This window comes from Cyprinus carpio, chromosome A16, assembly GCF_018340385.1.
Source record: "Cyprinus carpio isolate SPL01 chromosome A16, ASM1834038v1, whole genome shotgun sequence".
Taxonomy (NCBI): Eukaryota; Metazoa; Chordata; class Actinopteri; order Cypriniformes; family Cyprinidae; genus Cyprinus; species Cyprinus carpio.
In genome coordinates, this window is record NC_056587.1 from 12609704 (window position 1) to 12623307 (window position 13604).

The following is a 13604-nucleotide window of genomic DNA, read 5'->3' on the forward strand; positions in this document are numbered from 1 at the left end:
GGCTGATTTTCAACCTGCTTATCTCCCATTTACATGGGTCACAGGTTTTATAAAGCTTTTACTGTGTGTGTGTGTGTGTGTATATATATATATATATATATATATATATATATATATATATATATATATATATATACACACATACACATATAACTTGTAAATGGCCTAATTAAACTTTAAAAATTAAATCTTGGCATTAAATTTCATTCATTATTATACTGGGGGGAAAAGAAAGTCTAAAACTGACCAAGATTTTCAAGAGAAAATGTCCCAAATGATATCAGACACCAGATTTGCTTTGTACCCACTATTGTGTCTGTCCCTCCCCCCAAATATTATGCAGACGGGACTTATGAATATGCATGATTATTTTGGGATGAATAAATCCATAGCATTTGAGTTTTTTTTTTTCACAAATAATTCAGCACTTGCAACTCTTTGAAATTCAAAGCATTCGCAGCATGTGCATGCAACTCAAAAAAAAAAAAAAAAAAAGAAATATGAAATAAAATGTAGTGATATAAAGTAAAGATTCACAAGATGGTTGGTGCATGAGACGCCAATGCTGCTTCTTATAATTTTATAATTCTGTAATTTTAGATTTATGCAGAACCCTGAAGGAAGATTGCTGACTTTGCCATTTCCACAATAATCATCTTGTCTTATCTCTTCATTTAGTCGGTTTTGTGTCACCACACCTCATTATTCGTTCTCCCTACTGCTTACACTTCCCTGAAAAGCTCCCAAATAACCCTGAAGTGCCTACTGACCATATTAATGTTGTGCTAGAGCAACAAAGGGAGAGAGGAGCAAAGGAAGGTGGGAGTGTATAGAGGGGGGCTTATATATGCTCAGTGACAAAAGAGCCTGGCAGGGTTGAAAAGCAGTCTGGACCTTCACACAAAAACAGCCAGCAATAGGCTTTACGGACACATCAACTCACTTCTAACATGCCGTTATGGCCAACACAAACAAAAGCAAGAGCAAAACATACGGCAGGCATGGGTTGCCTTGGCTGAGCATGGATTATGGTTTTGCGGGTGCTAACGGGATAATTTTTGTCACAATAAGGGAAATATTTGGTTGAGGATCTAGATTTAATTTAGACGCTATCAGTACGAAACAAACTGGCAGCCCCAGAGGTCTGACATTGTCTGATAAGCTAGGCCTGATGGGAGTGCATCCTAAAACATACACACACACACAATTGTACAGGCACTGAATGGAGAATATCCCCACCACTAGAGAACCAATGACACATGTAATGAAAATGGTTCTCAAACTGTGCTCCACTGGTGGTCTGTGAAGGATTCCAAGTGGTCTGTGACATGAGTGAGTGATAAAAAAAAAAAATCAAAATAAATAAAATAATATTATTGACGTAATATAATAAATTGATCATATAATTGGCCAAGAGTATCAGAATAATATGTATCAGTATCTTTGTAATATTTGCTATTTATCAGGTATAAGAAGCATTAGTATTATTTGTTTTACTGTATTATGTATTAGTTGACAATTTTATATTTTATTAAAGGAGCCATATGTAGGATTGTGGCCTAAACTGGTACTGCAATCACTATAAAAATACTGTAGAGCGGTGTATCCCCTCCCCCTATCCCCTGACTCGAGGTTGCCAGATGAGCTGCAGGATTCAGCAGAAATGTAGGCTGCTTCAACGAGCTTCCAATGGCAAGTGACGAACAGACGTACACAGCAAGTGTTTTTTTCTGTTAATTATGTTTATGCTTCATGAGAGATATTTTGGTAAGTAATTATTTTTTTAAAAAATGTACTAATTGTCATTAGTTAAATATAATCGTAAAGATTTATGCTCGTATGTGACAGTATAATCGTAAAGATTTATGCTCGTACGTGACAGACAGAACGGTAACTGTTAGTCTAACTTGTAACGTTATTTATCTGTCATTACGTCCATGTGAGCTAACGTTATGTTACTTTGCACAAACATGCATAACTTTGTTCAACTGTCATGAATATATGAAATGTCCATTGACATCAAGTACAAGTTAGCCAAGCATAGATGAACCTTACCTGTCCAGGAGAAAATTAGCAACGTTGGCATCTGTGTTCAAATTCTTCTCCGTTTTCAGCCGTCTCCATCTTTCAAAAGCATCTCCAATACAAATTCTGGTTTTATTTCGGATTATTTCGGTTTTATTTCACGACGAATTTCTGAATTATAACGAGGTCTTTTTGATTTAGTAACATTAGACATTTTTATCCGACTGGAGTTAGGGTAGATTACAGCAAAGCTGGCAACACGGATCCCGAAACACTACTGACTTCGTGATTGGTAGATAGGTGGAGGGAGGCGCGTCAGGCCAAAACACAAAATGACAACATCAACATCAGTTGAGGGCTGCAAGTCCACTTTTTAAATGACAACATCCTGGCCGGACTACTGTTGTCAGTGATATAAGTATTTGAAATGAACATGATTTCTTAATGTCTAGTGACACATCAGGGCCATTTTATGATTAATTGAAATAGATTTCTTACATACAGCTCCTTTAAGTTTTAGTAACTTTATTATTTGCTTTTGTCCTTTTTATAATTTTTTTATATTTCTATCTAGCTTTAATTTATTTTTATTTCAGTATTTCAGTGTCTTTTATTTCAGCTTGTTTCAATAAATGAAAAAAAAAATCTTAATATTTTAGTTAAAATGTTTTATTTTAGTTTATTTTTTAGCTTAGTTCATTTTTATATCCACTCATCTCTAGAATTAACTTGACTGCTTTAACATTAATTTATGAAATTATATAATTTATATTCATTTGTAAGTTATAACGTCATTTTTATCCTTTTTTTATAGGTGAAATTAGCTGTAATTTATTAAATGAATAATTTTTAAAGAAATAAGTACAAAACAGCTGCCGGAATGTATTGTATGAAAAATTTAATGTTATATTGGGATACAGTTTATGACAGAACTAAATTGTTTTAGGGTTGATGGCCTCCAGATTCAGGGTTTTCCATAATTTTAGCTTTACTGTTGAACGCTCAAGAAGCATTGCTTTGGAATACCTGCTTATGCTCAAGAAAGAAGACAAAAGACATTGTCAGAGAAGTGTGTGTGCGTATGAGAGACACTGAGAAAGTGACAGCACATGCCAGGGAGCAAAAGCAAGCAGTCCTACAATGCACCTGAATAATAAACAAGTACGCCACCAAACAAAGGAGGTGTCTATTGTCCATATGAGTGTCTTATAAGTCCACTCAATACTGATTTTGTGGAGCGCTGATATGAGAGAATGAGAAAGGAAAGCATCAAGAATTCAGCACTCATTATCACGGGGAAATGTGTGTGTGTGTGAGTGTGTTTGTGTGTGTAGAGCTTAATGTATTCTGGCAGCCATGTGCTAGTCTGTGTGTGTGTATCCTAATGTATTCTTACAGCCATGCGGAGGGCTGCGCCACTTAGCATGCGCTACAGGTTTCCTTTGTCCCCCGAGACAGTGATGAACGAGTACTTCTCTCACATAAAGACCTGGGAGTTACACCCAGCAAGCTCAAACGCAAACACTTGCACGCACACACTCCACAAGTGAAGTGACACACTGCAATGAGCTATAATTAAAATAGTCCTGAAATAAATATATTAAACTGACAAACGGTTTAGAGCTCTTCTTGTAGAGGCGTGTAAGACCGTGTGTGAAGAAGCGCAAGGCACATGGCCTCTGTTACATGCGGCCTTGCAGTGTGTCAGCACCCATACATATGTATGAAGTTGTGTTACATGTGTGCTGGTGTCTACAAGGATAAGCTGCAACTGAATAATGTACAGTAAAGCAGCACAGATCACTAATCGTTCAATAATACAACATACAAAATGCTTGTAAGGGTAATGTAGGTACTGAGCGGCTGAATAAATGAACAGTGCATAAAACACATGGCATGCATTAGCCTCTGTACACTCACTGATGGGTCATTACTGCTCTTGCAGCAATCGATCACTCCAGTCCCTTTTCCTATATTTGTATACATAAGCATCATGCCCATCCAAGCTGAGAGAGCACATGCAATTTTAAATGTAACTTAAAAAATAAATAAATAAATACATTTTATATATCTTATATAAATATATTTTTTAAGTTGCATAAATATTTTTTAAAAATATAAAATTGTATAAATACATTTTATTATAAAAATATAGGTAAATACATGGATAGATGTAGATATAAATAAATATTTTACGTTTCAAAAATTACTGAATGCAATAAAATATACATAGGCCACGTCAAGTTACATTTTCTGCAAATTATTCGCTTTCAGCTAAAATTCTGTCCACCCTCATGTTGTCTGAATCTCATCTAAGTGATTTTACAATGAGAGAGAAAAAAAAAAAAAGAGTTTATAATGTACAATGTAACTAACTAAAAAACCTTTACGCTTAAATACAAATAAAAAATGTGCAGTTTAAACCAATGAAACAAGGCATGTTTGACATGTCTAAGGCAAAAGGCAGCCCAAAGATTAACAAGAGTTAAGTGTAGTATTTCAAGCCTTAATCAAATTCAAACTTCAGTTTTAACTTGCTTCATCTTGCTGTGTAATGAGTAGTGTGGAAGTGTGTGTTTTTATAATTAGTCTCTGTTGTGGACATTATTGCAGAGCTCTGGGACGTTTTAGCACCTGAGGCGCAGCATCACACACTTAGGTCTGTTAATAAGCTGTCCACAAGCACAACATCTGGACCCGTTCTGTATTTTTTAACTGTCTGTCTCTTATTTCTCAACACAGGGTATATACTGGAATCATGGAGTCTAATTTAATATCTTTTGAGACTCTTTCCATACATTTTAAGACCTCATAATAGTTAAAATCAACTCTTTTTTGGAATACTTCTCATGACAAACACCTGACTGGTCCTACAATTTACCTGTGATTACAGAGTGCTTGCTTTGATTCAGACTTGATCAGGTGCAGTAGCCCTATTACTGACACAAGTCTGAATCAAAGCAAGCAAGAATGACGAAGGTAAAATAATGATCACAACTTTTACATTATTTCAACTGTGCTTCCCATTCCAGTAAAAAACAGCCCAAAGTAGCACAATGACCATGTCTCAAATATCATAATACATATTTGTATTATGATGTATTATGTAAAATATGTATTATGTTATATTAGATATTTTACAGTTAATGTTATGCACAATGATCATAAACACAGCTCAAAAGCTTCCTAGTGGCCTTCCTTCACAAAACATTTAGCACAGTTTTATTACAGGTAGAATGCAAAATGTTTGAGTAAAAGCATTTCAGTCAAATGTAATTTATGCAATATTTTAAACCTTTAACCCACAGGAGAAAATCAACCCATGGCAACATTTTCAAATCAGCAGTTTAAAATCATTGACAAATATCTTTTATCATAAGATGTGCTCCCTTTACACAGTGTGCGTGCAATCGCGAAATTAAAGTCTGCGTGAACCGGAAGTTGCAAATGACTTTTCTCCAGTGTTGTGACGTATTTCCGATATAAACGGAATACTAAATGAGGAAAAATAGTGGGCGTGGCTTTATTTTCCAACTAGCACCTGATTGGATCTAGAACCAAAAATGCACCTCTTCGCCATCTCTCCTTTCACGCGCTGTCAATGCTCGCAAACACACAGGCAGCTTGTCTACTGTCAGTTGGAGGGGCGTGGTTACGGATGCTAAGCAGACACCCAAACCGCCAAACCTACGTCATCAGGGAAGGTCCTCCAATGCAGAGGGGAGGGGCATTTTCAGATTTTCATTAAAGATTGCGAAGCCAAAAAATTTTTTTGTGTGGATTGACTTGCATGGATGAATTGTTCACCACAAAACGGTCAATTTAGGCAAACAAAGTAAATATGGTCAATTTTGATTTCAGTTGGACTTACTGCGAGCAGTCATTTACATTTTAAATTTAAATACCCCATATATGATAGCGGCGCCTTGATGCGCAAAAATTATATAATGTTAGAATGTTTGGGGGAGCGGACACAAAAATCGCAGGCGCAGATGGGAGCGGGAGGTAATGGAAATTCAGCGAGAGCGGGATCAACAAGATGACGTAACAGTAACCGTAACCGATGACGTCAAATCTCGCGGGATTCCATAAATAAACTACATAGAACCTCACTATTCGTACAAATATACATAATGAAAAGATTAAACAAAATGCAATACTTTGGAAAATGGCATTTAAGACTTTTTAATACTTTTAAAGGCCCTTAATTGTCTCAAAATTGATTTATCAACGTTTAATACTTTCTAAGACCCCGCGGACGGCAACACTTTGATATCTTACTTTCTTCATGAAAGTACATCACTTAATGTTGTGTATTCTTACAAAATCAACTTCATCAACAATTGTTCCAACATAAAAAACATAATATTATGTATGGCTGTAGAAGCCTATAGAATATCATCTGCTGCTTCATCTAGATCGGCAGATCTTCAGCTATTCCTATCATTATTAACAGAATCTTAGGTTGTGTCTCAATCCATCTCTAGATAAGTAGTAAGTACAACAGACAAGTGAGCCATTTCCAGGGCCGTCCAATTATCAAAATCATTCCAATGCACTGAAACATCGCTCCCCAGGAATGAACTACTAGTGAGAATCAGTTGCTGCTCACAATATTCACTTAACAGAAACAGTGTCAAGTCTTCTCCAGTCTTATCCTCTGATAGGACCTGTAAGCACCTAAATCTTTGAAACATTTCATATTTTTAACACTCTCTAGTATTTCATTTTTAATTATACATATAAGAAAAAGGGGCCTTTCCAAGAGTAGCTACATCTACCACAGGTACAGACATCAAGCCTGTAGTGGCTTGTATCACGCATCAAGTGCGGTTCAGATACAGTGAGATGACAGAAAAGGGTAGCAACCCCTCTGTGTAAGGACAGTCAGCTCACCTTTCTGCCCCATCAGCGGTTCATCATTAATGACAGGTCACAGCAAGCATGCATGAACATGGCATTGTTTTTTAGTGTAAAGACACTCAACCAGGGATGATCTGGACAGCAAACACTGTTATTAGGCACAGATAAAACAATGAAGGTGACACAGGTTCAAAAAATATTAACAAGTTATACAGTTTTACACAGTGAGAAATGATGCATAAAGCCATATGATCATTAGAAATGCACCATTAACAGAAAAGGCTGAATAACCTATGGCAATGTCGATTCCTATGGTTGAAAAGGTGCAGGTTTTGCAGTCAACTGCACTGTTTTTAGGGGGTGGGGGGTTGTTTGTTTGCACCCCCTCGCTGCATTTTCAGCGTCACGATTTTAAGACGTGGTGTCATGTTAAAAAATGTTTTAAATGATGAATCACTGTTCGAAACGCATGTCCAACTAACCAAGTCACGTGATTTCAGCAAACTCTTCACGTATTAGCCTAGTCATTTCAAAATGTCATAAGGACACTATGGCCCATAGTCTATGAGGTGTTTTCAATATGAAATATATTGTTGTATCTGATCTTGATCAGTTTTAGAATTTAAGTTGATTATAATTTAAAGATGCTGTATGTAGGATTGACACAGAGTGGTTGAACTAGGTATTGCAGTCCAAATTCAAAATATTGGAGAGGGTTTTTTCACCAGGCCCCTCCTCCTCATACTTGAGGCACGTAGGTTGCCAGATTGACGACACAAACAGGAACGAGCACACTTGAATGAAATGAAATACGCTGTGTTTTTCCGCCAACTGGCAACCCGGGGTGCCGAAATACAATTGGGTAAACTGGCAGTGGGTGGGTTTCACAAACCAAAACTGAAAATGACATTCAGGCCCAGAAGCACATTTTCAAAGGAGAATAACTGACTGTAGCATTGCTTTTCAGATAAACAAGTATTTTAACTTAGCAAGTTTCTAAAATATCTGCAAACATATTATGGTATTTGTATGCTTTAGTAGAGTCGAAATCTTACATACAGCTCCTTTAATATTTAAGTAAAGTTTTCTATAAAGTTATTCTGTCATATGTGATACAAAAAAGACAGGAATAATACAAGATAATAAATATTGATCATTAATAGTATTTAAATGCGATTACAGATTACACTTTACTCTTGAAAGGGGTAAAAAAAAAAAAAAATCTTAACTTTCAATAGGCCTACCTTTTCTACTGGGGAATAAGGTATGATATAATAAGTGGTAACCTGCAATTGTTATCTTAAAGAGCTATTTCCACCTGATTTAAGCCATTTAAAAGTTTTACTGGTATAAATTATTCTATTCTGGTTAATTTGGTGATGTTAAATAATATTTTTTGTTTTAGACGCTTTGCTTCGGGGTCTATTCTGCGAGAACAACCGGCTGGATTATCCCGCTTATTACACGGCTTGAATGATTAGATGCGAAATATTGATTTGAGTTGAAATATTTGAACGCAAAGCTTCCGTGAAGACAACAGTTGCGAGCAAGCGGCAAATTCAAACTAAACGGGCATTTAAGGGAAACGGTGCAGTCAAACCACGTATTACACAACATTTCACCTCAAAATAATTAAGGCGAAAATGTTTTAAAACCTTACCAGTTTCGTTAGTTCTCTTATAATCCATTACAGCGTACAAAACAATCGTAGCAAAATGGCAGCAGCTGGGTTTGTATGAAACGAGAGCGAGTCCGCGATACCAGGATGACATAATTAAACAATTGTACACCATTTTGAAACGAGTTTAAATATTTTGTTAGCTAAACAAACGCAAAGCTTCCACCAAGAACAAAAATAGTTCAAGCAAGAGTAAAGCGCCGACTGCTGTTACCCGGATGAACCTGTGTTATTAGCTTTTACAGGTTGTTATCCAGGGATAACTTACCTCGGAATGTCGCGACTGACCAATCAGAATCAAGTATTCCACAGAGCCGTGTCATAAAATAATCTTATGTTTCCTGACGGAAAAATGGGTGACTCCATTTGTAAATTATATGGGTAAAGCTTCCGGCCTCATTTGCGTCCAGCTAGTTTTAGCTGTACAAAACACTCAGTTTTGCTGCTTGATACTGACAATTTATGTGTCCTATCATATTGTTTTAATCTGTTAACTTAAGAACACACTGGTTTGTACTGCAAACAGTTTTACCGTTTACTGCACGTTGTTATTCTCCTCGTTGTTTACCTATAGCGGCTAATGAAACGGGGGTGTATTCCAGAAAGCAGGGTTAACTTACCGTGAACTAAACCCTGAACTCTCGGTTGATTAACCCCAAAGCTTGCTTACTCGAGGTATGTGGTTCCAAAAATGCGTCCGGGAGTAAGTTCATTCAACTCAGAGTATGTTCCTGGTTAAGACTCGAGACATTCTCAACAGAGCGACGAATCGACGAGTCACTATGGAAACGGACGCTAAGAAAAAGCACGCCAAGCTGTTTCTTTCTTCTTCTTTTGTTCATTAGTTGTTTACATGCTTAGTGCATATCGCCACCTAATTGATGACCGTGATTTTTTTTTTCCATGTAATCTTTAATCCTTGAGAATGTGAATTATATTTTTTTGTTTTATGCTAATTATATATTAAGTCATATCAGATATGTATTTTGATTTAGAATTTAGACATTATAGAAAATCCATGTGTGAGATAATATAACATGTAATAAATAAAATAAATAAATATTTATAAGTTAAACATTACCTTGTCATAGTGTTTTATAATTTATACAGATAACTCTTATATATGGCAATAAAATAAATAATCATATTAGAATAATGTTACCTTATTTATTACTTATATTAGTGCTTCCTCATTAACATATCAAAAAAAAAAATATATATATAATAAGCTATATTACATATTGTAATATTATATAATGCTGTGCGCTATCTGTCACGCCCACTGAAGGCTCGCTGAAGTGAACTAACCCTGGAACATAACCTGCTCCGGAGCAGGTTAAGTTCAGAGAGTGAGTTGCTATGACTACTAACATACCCTGAAAGTTACCTCCATTTTTGGAACCGAAAGTTGAGGTTATCCACTTACTTACTCTTAAACATACCCGGGTATGTCACATAACCTGCTTTCTGGAATACCCCCCGGAAGTCTCACCCATAGGCTCACTTCCGCGCTTGAGGGAAAAGGTGGATACTACGGGACCGTTCAATGCTTGAATCTGATTGGCTCACGAATGTTCTGAGGTGTGCAATTATTTTCAGCGAAACGCATGGCGAACGTACTTCCAAGCAGCTCTCTTGACCGCATTACAGTTCCATATCACTACATATCACGAGATGCTGCTGCAGAACACTGTTGAGGTACACACGAGGTAACCTAATTCACACAAGCTCTCCCTGTCTCTCTTTCTTTCTCTTTTTCTGTGTGTCTCTGTCTCTCTCACTCTCTTTCTAATAACTTCATTAATAACTGCATTAGAATGCTATTAATGGCTCAAACCTCCATTACCAGCTTTAAAATGACGTTTTGGAACTAGCAAGAGGCGTTTGATGAGATGCGGAAGAAATAATCCTACTCACAATAGCGGTTTAAGTACAAAAACCACACAAATCACTTTAAATATATGATCTGATCGATGTCTTGAGTTGAGGTAACCGTACACAAGCAGAATAATTGACTCCGGGTCGTTGAATTATCAGAAAAATAATGCACACCCGAGGTGCATCGCCAACTCGGGTGTGCTTTATTTTTCTAATAATTCATCAGCCCGGAGTCAATTATTCCCTACATTATTTTTTTTTTTCAATGTAGAAAAAAATATAAGTTTAGGTTATGCTTGGAAGTGAGGCAACAAGGCACCTGCCTTAGGTTTCAGACACAGCCTATATGTGTTTTGAGCTTGAGTTGACAGAAACATGTAAAGTATTTGCAATGCATGTGCTGCAGTCTTTTCCTCCCTTCTCCTCAGGGCATCTCTGTTCTTTTTCTCCGAGAGCATTCCGAGCAATTATTCCAATTAACTAAAGAGCAAAGTTATTAAGCATATGCACAGATCACTTAGGGAGAATTTCACCAGGTGTTTCTCTCTCTCTATAGCCTCCTCTGGGCCCGCTCCACCATTTAGAGGGGGAAAGAGAAACAGAGTCTGGAATTTCTCCGTCCTGCTCGTGTCAGACTCTATCGTTCGTCTCTCAGGGACAGCAGATGCTCACTCGGTAATTATTTTCGGTGTGGAAGCTGGCGGCTGACAGAGTAGATGTGCATCACTCTAAATTGGCTGGGAGTGACCCCTGGCCATCCAGGAGCACACGGGCCAGCAGAGATGGAGGGGAGGCGAAGGAAGACATAGGTCCTAGCGTACTAACAAGCAGCCAACTCAGGACACAGAGGGCCGCAAGCATCAGTCTGACCTGCACAAACTTTATTCTTTCTCTGTGTCTTCTTCGCCTTTTCTTACTCTTACACTTCTCGATTGTTCTGCCTTCCTCTGACTAACAAGCAGCCGAATGTGTATGTGGGATCACTGGTGAGCTCAACATCACTCAACAGTCCTTCCAGCAGCCTAACGAGGATGTATTAGGCCACTTCCAGCAAACGAACTGGACCAGGGCTCATAGTCACTGTTTGCTGGAATGCAAGACAGCACTGTGGTCCAACATATTTTAATAAAATAACTGAGGCATTATAAGGGGAAAGTGAGTTGCAATTTTGTTTACTGTACAAGGCAAATGTACATTAGCTGAACCAGATTTGCGCTAAAGCAATAATTATGATAGTTGTCAGATTTTACTGCTGATTTTATATATGGAAAGAACTCAACAATAAAGCATTTTTCCAAATGAACAACATTTTCACAACCACAAAAAAGATACATTTTTATTTTTAGCATTTTTTTTATTATTTTATGTATTTTATATATTTATATTTGTATTTATTTATTTTTATTAAAAATACATTTTATTTATTTATTTGGCATACATGACATTTTAAGCAATTCTGATGATGAAAAATCAACAGAATTTGCAACAACAATGTAGAATGCACAATGGAAAACCAAACGTTCAAGTTCACAAGCAATAAAACTGTATGTACAAGATCAGTTAATGTACAGTTTTCAGTGGCCTAAAAAAGCTAATAACAACTGACTAAAGTCTTTTTCTGTCTCTGAATCTGTGATTTTGTCCTGGAATGCAAGGCTAATATCGCTCTCTCTCAGTCTCTCCAAATGCCTTGTTGTTGACCCAAACAGAGGCTAACCTTTTTCTGTGATTCTGGGTCAGAGACAGAACATGCTGACATCACAGCAGCATGCAATTATCACCTCTTAGTCTCCAGATTGGGTGTCCACTCCTTAGACACATATTTCTGAACCATTATGAGTAATTTCAACATGTTTGAAGTTTGCCCTCAGAAGATCTTGACATCATTAGCATTAATATTAGACAACGGCACAGAGCTGTGATGAGTTTAACCATCTGAGAGTTGAATTCATTAATTGACAGTTATTAACACGCAAAGGTAGCTTGTCCTCTACCAGAGCGACACTTTAAATTGATTCTGAGTGGCTCAACCAGACGTTTAATTTGTAAAGGCAGAGTAATTCTCTGAATGTCCTCTTGACAAAATAATTCTCCTCTCTCCCTGAAGGACGTTTGTCCTCTCCAACTACTGAAAACAATTTAAGAGTCCTTTTGATAAAATGTTGTTTAATTAGTTTAAAGGAGTGAGTGATTTCTGATTAATTAAGGCTTTATTAACAGTAGTGATTCCTCATTAAAAAAAAGCATTTTCAACCAAATAATGCCCAGTACAGATGGATAGGGTTTATTAAAATGCAAAATTGCCTCAAAAAGATTCAGTCAAGCCATTACCCCAGTCTTTTCTTCACTCTTAAAAATAAAGTTTCATTATTGGCACCTGTGGCTCCATGAAAAACCTTTAATATATGGAAATTTCAAATAGAAAATATTTCTTCAGATTATTATTAAAATGTTCTTCACACTACACACACACAAAAAAAAAAATATATGGTACTTTTAAAATCTGATCACTGAAAGCTTTATTATGGGGAACACTAATTTTTTTAAATTTTGTTTTATTGTATCGCCGAGAAAAAAAAACCTCTGGAACCTTTATTTTTAAAAGTGTTGGCCAAAGAGTCTCGCTGGTTAGAGAGTTTTATATCTACAGCTCTGTAGACTTTCTATAAAACTGAGCGTTGCCTAAGATAATGTGTGTAGTACATATATTCATAAAAGATGTTATGATACATAAAATGCAATGCTTTAAAAATTCTTATTGTTGTCATTATTGCAAAATACACCATGATTAGTCTGATGCAGAACATCTACTCACTCACTCAATCAATCGATAAACTGATAAATTGATAATAAGATAAAATAATGAATAGACAGGTGGACGTACAGATGAATGGAGGTGATTATTGCAAAACAAACCCAGACGCAGAGCATCTACTCACTCACGAAATATTGATCTAAGTGGAATATATTTTATTTCTGTTAAGAAAAAAATATTGGGCCTGGGGTTCTGAATTTAAGCAACAGGCCTGGATCAAGTCATCACGAAATACAACTTTACTTACCGTGGGTTACACTGTTTACACAAAATGTTTAACTAATCTCCAAGGCGATATTTCATGAAAAAGCAGCAGCTAACATTTGTAACATCCATGAGGCCACT